A 6,000-nucleotide genomic window follows, 5' to 3' on the forward strand; every position below is an offset into this window, starting at 1 on the left:
AATAGTAGTTTTCATACATTTTTTCTTATTGTACTTCGTGCGTTACGTTATTCGAATCCAAACTTCAATTTGATTAATCCCTTTCTTAGTAATCTAGTACATATTTCATTGCTTTGGCATATTAGTCCGGACACGCATTGACTATAACCATAGCCCTATTCGTATTGTAATTCTTGAGATTTGGATGGACTGACAGCGACGCATCATACATGGACACTTTGATTTATTGCTTCCGTTTATTTGTCAAGCGTATAGTAATCCTTGGAACGTGAAAATGAATGGGTCACGTGCAATGGAGATGTGAAGTTCCATGTCTCTTTTTTTCTCAATTAGTACTGGAATATAGGTTTTAATGTTCTTATTTTTGGGGTATATTAAAGGGGTTTGTTTTGATTGATATTTAAGAAGCAGCTATCACAGTTGCGTTAAATAAAATTTAATTTCAGGTAAATATAATTTAAGATATATTTGTCACGTTATATATCTCCTATCCTTCAGATTACTTTTTTGACACGCTTCGATAACATTTATAATCATATTGACTTGTTAGTAAAATCGAAGTTAGCTATTCAGAGCGAAATTACTAAGATAGATAGAAAACAAGAAAATATTGTACACAATTTGCATTAAACGATCTTCAATCCTATAAGATAAAACTAAACTTGGAGCTACAATTAAACTTTATCTTAAATCTAATTATCGTTTGTCACGTCTGGAGCATAATTCGTGTGGGAACACGCAATGTTCGGACTTCCTTGCAAAACCGTTATGTGAATCTCACACGTCGTGGTATGTTTTATTTAAGCGATAACGTATGTAGGAAAATTTGATAATTAATTTTCTACCAAACAAATAAAGTATATTTTGCGATAGATGTTAATTAGAACTACCAAATTTATCAAAATGTTATATTTTTAAGTTGATAATTATTTAAAACGTGAGAGAAAAATATGTAAGATATAATAATATCTTGTGAAATATATAAAATCTTCAAATCTATCAAGAGTATCAAAATGTTATATTAGGTGCACAAAATGCTCTTTATCAACTTTCGAACATTTATGTTCTCTCGCTTGAATGGATTGTTGTGCTGAATGAAGTCAACATCGGGACATAAATTACGCCACAAATATTGCTGATCAAGACGTTTCAAGATTATCTACGCGTACATTATCATATTTTTCTTCGATCTTCATGTTACTACATAAAGTCAAAGGTCATAAATTATAAATCATATAATTACACTTAAAACAAACAAGCATCTTGAAAAATCAAGGTTGACTCATATATAGAAGTCTACTTGTCTACTACAAATGACGTACCACCTATGACCACGAAAGTTTCAACAAATACTTTTTCGATATCGAAAAACTTAAAATGTGGCAAGACATTATGAAATTTCATAAAATTTATTATTGTTATGTTCGTTATATATTTTCCGAGATATCGATTCTGGATATGTATTGTACGTATACTGTGAGTCCCTGATTGTCTTTTTAAAGTAAGATGTTGATAGAATTTCTATCAAACTTGAAACTCTGAAACACGCTCGTACTTTTCCATCTCACCTTATTATTGTGCTGGATACAAACCGAGCAATCTGATTTAACCATGACAGAAGACAAAACAAATTACACGCTTACAGAGAAAGTTTACTAATATTATTTGCTTCGCTGATGCAGGATTTTTGTTTTTGCAGAACATCAATCGGTTTCTTCAGAAAATTTATGACGTGACTATTATAAGTAGATGCTGCACAAGATCACCCTGCGGCCCCTAAACGTCTTTCAAGGAGGTAGATACGAATCGCCAGTAGAAGGTTCTTATTAACAAGCTGATCTACCTTCACTCGCACGAGTTCCACAAAAGAATATCTCGCAGCGCAGTTCGGTGAATTTTAAATCTCCACCACTGACTGAACATTTGTATTTTGGATTTATATTGATACACAATGGCTACTTATTTTAATTTCGTCTGAATTACTGCTCTTCATTTAACGAGAAATTTTTCTACCGATATTGCTCATCTTTATTCAACAATCTTAACAATTCAACGATCCTATGAGTCATTTGAAGTCACACTGATCGACTCTATATGTTGAAAATTTAATTCTGAAAATAATTTTTATAAATTGGGAACTTTAGAAATAAATATTCTATGTATTTTATATACATAATATATGTTCGAAATATTGTACAATATAGACTGATATTATTTTACTTTCGATACTTGTCAACATTTTCGTACTGTATTTATATAATATTTTATTGAAACTAATATTATGCGTCAGTGATTTTTAAAAGGAGAGAGATACGGGAATTTTTGTTAGCTCACATGATGCCAGAAAAGTGAAAACGTGTGCTCGATGGCGCGTTAAGAACAGCGACGTGAATTGCGTTTATAATGTCAACGTGACTTCTTCTCTATTTTCTCAACCAAGAATTTCCACGTGTTTTTTCTACAGCATCTTTAATTTGCTTGTTTAACGTTGAATACAATTCCAGATCTCGATCTGGAACAGCAAAAATTCTTTTTCATTTTTTAACGTAACCTAATTATGGATAATTGAGATTCGGAAAAAACGAGAAATTATTATCATAAAATCTATTTCCAGTTGTGATATGTATCACTAATATTTCCTCATTTTCAAAAAATATCGCGGATATAGGTCAAACAGTTTGTCTAAAAAATTTTAATCCAATAAAAGCGAATATTAAAAACTAGTTATAAATATCAATTCATCTCTAACTTTCCATTTTATTTCAAGAATAGATATCTTTGTGTAATTTACAAATAAATAGGTTGGTTAGTGTTATTTAAGAAACGTATAATTAGTGAACACAATTATTATGTTCATTAAGCTCAGATGAATAACGCAAGATGACATCTGAACGGCCTTCAACTGCAATGCATATATTGTAGCATATCACATCTAATTAATCCGTGTTTGTCGATCAACATCGACAGATCAGTGATTATAGATAACATAGTATTCAACTAAAGTGCATATGAAAATGAAGACAACATTTAACGATTCCTCTAGTTATTATAGATCAATGTATGCGATCAGTAGAAATTCTTCTAAAAAAATTGTAAAATATAATTGAATTTTAAATTAGAGACATTATATAATTTATTATCACGTAAAATTATTTATTTCTTTGAAATTAACACACCAATGTACAATATTGTTAAATTGGTATAATTTTTAAATAAAATGCTAAACATTTATAGATTTATCAGAACAATTAAGATACTATTCGTTTAACTCTATGATTTGATTATAGTTCAGTGTAGAAATATTATAAAAATTAATTTGCAATATGTAAAAACTATTATAAAATAAAATGAAATAAAAAACGACAGATAGGAGAAATAAACGTTAATAAAAAGCAAAGAATAATTATGATGTGTTAGATTCTTGCATTTATATTATTTCCAAGATTTTAATTACAATTAAAATATTGTTTTGTTCGTAAAGTTAATTACAAATACACGAAAACATAAGAGAGTAAATAGTATATTCATCAGATTCTATAGACGCAGCGAGGGAACTATCATCAACTCGTAAGAATTCAATTCGCCACTTGCATTTCCTTTTTTCTACACTCAGGTTACAAAAGTGAAAGATACTTATCTCTGGTATGAAAGCTGATTTGGGAAAAACTATCGTGATCATCGTGATAATCGTTCTCCACTTATCCGACTTGTTTGGCATGAATGACTTAAGCTGATCTAAAAGAAATCTGGTAATGACGATCATATCATTTAAGAAGAAACAACTGTATATCACAAACAGTTAAGTTAATTAAGACCGGATGGATGAGTCGTGTTCGAGTAAGTGACCTGGATTCAAGACAGGGTATTAGTCGAATCGAAGTATGATTGACGTTTACACGGCAATAGCATTTCATATGTAGCTATCTAGATTTTATATTTTAAGTAGTATCACTGATCTTGTGTAAGATTTCCATAAGCTTATGTTACAAGAAGTTATCAATTAATATAATATTTACTTATATCACATAATTGCGAAGAGCTTTTAAAAGGGTCGACGAGACAAAATAGCGAATTGAGTAAATTTTGAGGAAGCTTCAGTTCTAGTTTCTTAAATCTGATCATGTTTAAAGTGATAATTATAGTTTTATGATAAGTTTTCTGAAGAGTTTTGTTCTCCTAAATTAACTGAAAACTGTTGTTTTCAAAAAAATCAAGAGAAACTTCATAATATTTTAACTACTTGACTAAAAGATATCCCCACCACCTATAGATTTATTGTAGACCCACGGGCTCTGTTCTGGGTAAGCTTCTCGATTATTAATAGCATATATTTTAGAACTAGTACAAGTAATAAAACATATTATTTTATTATTAAAACTGTATCTTTCAAAGTTCTTGTGAGGGTATATTATCTCAATTCTCATTACGACTATCATCTCGTCCTTTCTATTTGACGCGTGAATAATTCTCTAGGAAGTGAGAATTACACTGCTAAGAAGTTACTTCGTTCCATTGTTTCAACTTCTTATTTAATCTAACGTTTTAAAATCATTTTGAAATCTCACAGACATTGAATATTATTCAAACTAATGTTTGAAACCAAGTTTCTAATTAAATTCTGACAAACATTGTTATTATTTCATAACTTCTCTGTAAACTATATGCTTCATAATTATATAGGGTTATGCCACCCTTGTTTCACGTGTTATTGATTTATCTGTACATATGTATGATTGGTTTATTCCTATATAATATTTCTCGCGTTAACATGAATTTGATTAATTTTTTATCCATACTTTGGTAGATTCACTACATACCATATATTGTATTATAGGTCAGATCTGCTAAATATTATAAATTTATCTCCTTCTTAAAATTACGGCTATTAACGGGTTATATATTCTGAAATAATAATAGTTTTGGTTTCATTGTTAAATTACTATAAAATGTTCATCTGTGCTAATAAAATACATTGAACATAACATATTAATACACCAATTTTTAATCCTCCTGCGTGTATTAAATACGCGAATGCGAACGATCATTCGTTAACTTACGAAATATTTCTCATATAAATTTCAACTAAAATTTATTCCGTTCAATTCTTTTATTTAACAATATTACTCGTATTTACGCGAGTTTTACTTTAAAAGTAAATTGATGATCCTGAAATAAAGTTCGATTATACTTGATTAGATAAACTAAATTTTAGGACGACCATGTTGGTCATGTTAATTGCATATTGAAACATTTCTTAAGGACGACTTCATCAAGAAAGGAAAGAAGGTAATTTTCTTTTGATAAAAATGTCAATATCGCGACATTGTTGATTTTAAACTCGAGTTATTTTTAAAAGACGAAGTTATTTAGGTTTTGTTATTTCAATTATACTAATTTACGTAAATCTTATATAAGCGAGACCTTCGCGTATTTCAAATGCATTACACATTTTTACTATCCAATGATTACATAAAACCAATTGGATTTAGCTTTTGTTATCTCTCCGTAAATTATTATTAGATATAGTTTAGTGATAAATTTTCCTAACTGGAGGTGACAAAAGATTATTTCAGAATCTAGTGTCTCCAGTTGACAAATTTTGCAAATAAACAGGCTTATATTTCAAGAAGCTCAAATAATTAATGTCACCATGGAAACAAAATATGCTCGTTGAGCACAACACGATCTGTCGCCCACTAAAATATACTGCTTCGTTAACTTGTCTAGCAGACGTGCATAAAAATATGAATTTCATTATTAACTAGTATTTTATATGTAGAAAAAACACTTTAAAATCAAATCGATAGTAAATGTAATAATGTGTGGCGCATTATGCAATACTCAATTAAAAATGTGGTTAAGATTTGTTTGTACAAATCGTATCTTTTAAATAAAATAAATTATGTTAATTTATAAGATTAGGTACATTACATATATATGTATATCACAGTGCTTAGATGCAATTTCATCCTCCATTTGTTTCAATTATTTTGTCTGAAC

The sequence above is a fragment of the Bombus fervidus genome, chromosome 5, assembly GCF_041682495.2.
Source record: "Bombus fervidus isolate BK054 chromosome 5, iyBomFerv1, whole genome shotgun sequence".
NCBI classification, from domain to species: Eukaryota; Metazoa; Arthropoda; class Insecta; order Hymenoptera; family Apidae; genus Bombus; species Bombus fervidus.